This window comes from Mandrillus leucophaeus, unplaced genomic scaffold (assembly GCF_000951045.1).
Source record: "Mandrillus leucophaeus isolate KB7577 unplaced genomic scaffold, Mleu.le_1.0 Scaffold30, whole genome shotgun sequence".
Classification (NCBI taxonomy): Eukaryota; Metazoa; Chordata; class Mammalia; order Primates; family Cercopithecidae; genus Mandrillus; species Mandrillus leucophaeus.
The window spans coordinates 3,731,688-3,733,859 of record NW_012103143.1 but is presented as its reverse complement, the minus strand read 5'-3'; positions in this window follow the sequence as shown (position 1 = coordinate 3,733,859).

The window sequence follows — 2,172 nt, the reverse complement described above, 5'->3', positions numbered from 1 at the left end:
CTGGGCAACATAGTGAGACCCCCATCTCTACAAAAAATTTAAAAAATTAGCCGGGTGTGGTGGTGCATACTTGTAGTCCCAGCTACTTGGGAGGCTGAGGTGAGAGAATCCTTTGAGCCTGGGAGGTCAAGGCTGCAGTGAGCTGTGACTGAGGAAAGTGACGTCCGTGCTGGTCCATGTCCTGGGGTGGAGAAGGGGGACAGTAACCCAGCACATGCCCACCCTCCCCTGGGACCCCATGCAGGCGGGGTCCTGAATCGAGCTAGGAGAGCTGCGGCCACTGTAATGAATCAAACTGCCCAGGAGACCCAGGGACTGGGACACCCTTGCTAGGTAATACAACATCATTTTCCTGCCCACCCCTGCCCCCTGCAAGACTCCTCTGCTGGGTCTCAGATCCTCCCCACTGGGAGGTGCCAGGGTACCTCGGCCTCCGTGGGTCCACACCCAGTCACAGCCGTCCCCAGCCTGTCCCTTCTTCTGTCCAGGAGCATAGACCAAGCCCTTCCTCCAACCCACGCCTCCCCCAGCAGCCTCTCACTCCATCTAGTTGGTTTCACCTCATGGACTCTGCAGTCTAAAGACCTCTCCATCTGCACAGGACCTCTGTGCAGGCCGCCTCTCCCTAGGCCTGGGTGGCTGCAGCAACCCCTTGACTGGCCCCTTCCCCCGCTTCTTCCTCCACCCTGACAGACCCTTCTCTAGGGGCCTTCTCACTGTGCAAACTTCATCCTGCTCCCTGGGCTGGGATGCTTTCCACAGCCCCATGACGTTCTTAGACCGAGATCACAGCCGTCAGCCAAGCCGTTCTGATCACTCACTGCTGCCTAACGAGCTGCCTCAAACAGTGACAAAACTGCCACCGTCTTATAATTCCCAGTGTGGCAGTTCAGGGATGTGGACAGGGTCTGGCTGGGTGATTTTTCTGACCTTGGCATTGGATGGGCTCATCTGGGGGTCCGAGGCCGGCACCCTGATGGGCAGGGCTGGAGGGCTGGGTTTAGCCGGGTGTCGGCCAGAGCACCCACATGGGATCTCTCCAGCATGGGAGCCTCTCCTGGGGCTGGAGTCCTTACGAGGCAGCTCAGAGGGCTCCAAGATGCCCAAGGCTTCTTAGGGTCAGGTGCAGAAAGTTCCAGAACACCATTTCTGCCATTGGTCATGAAATCAGACAGCTGTGATTCAAGGGGAGAAAGCAGGCCTCTGCCCACAGTGGGAGACTAACACGGAATGTGTGGTCATCTCTCATCTGCCGCAGAGGCTCCGTTTGCCCTTCCCGGTGCCCATCCTGCCAGCTCCCTCTCCACATCCCTGTGCGCGGCCGGTTCCCAGCACATTGACGTTCCCTCGGAGCCCACAGGCGCCATCCGCTCAGCCGCAGGGCCTTTTGCACATGCCAGCCTCCTGCCTGGAAGGATCTTCCCAACCCCTGCACTTCACCCAGCTGGGTTTCCCAGGGCAGCTGTGACACATGACCACAAACCAGGCAGCCTTAAACAACAGAAAAGTGTTGTCTTGCAGTTCTGGAGGCCAGAAGGCAGAAATCAAGGTGTGAGCGGGGCCCTGCTCCCTCAGAAGGCTCTGGGGGCGGTCCTGCCTTGCCTCTTCTGATTGCTGCCGGCTGCCAGCACTCCTCGGCTTGCAGCTGCATCGCTTGATTCTGCCTCTGTCACCACACGGCCTTCTCCTCTCTGTTTCTGTGTGTCCAGATTTCCCTCTTCTTATGAGGACACGAGCCACTGGATTTAACCTTCTCGCAGAAGTTCAGCAGGACCTTATCTTAGCTTTGATTGGCCCTGCAAAGCCCCTATTTCCAAATGAGTTTCCATTCATGAGCTCTGGGGAGACAGGACATTTGGGAGACACCCATCAGCCCGCACACCAGTTACTCAGATTCATTATTATTATTATTATTATTTTTCGAGACGGAGTCTCGCTCTGTCACCCAGGCTGGAGTGCAGTGGCGCGATCTCGGCTCACTGCAGGCTCCACCTCCCGGGTTCACCCCATTCTCCTGCCTCAGCCTCCCAAGTAACTAGGACTACAGGTGCCTGCCACCATGCCCAGTTAAGTTTTTGTATTTTTAGTAGAGACGGGGTTTCACCGTGTTAGCCAGGATGGTCTCGATCTCCTGACCTTGTGATCTGCCAGCCTCGGCCTCCCAAAGTGCTG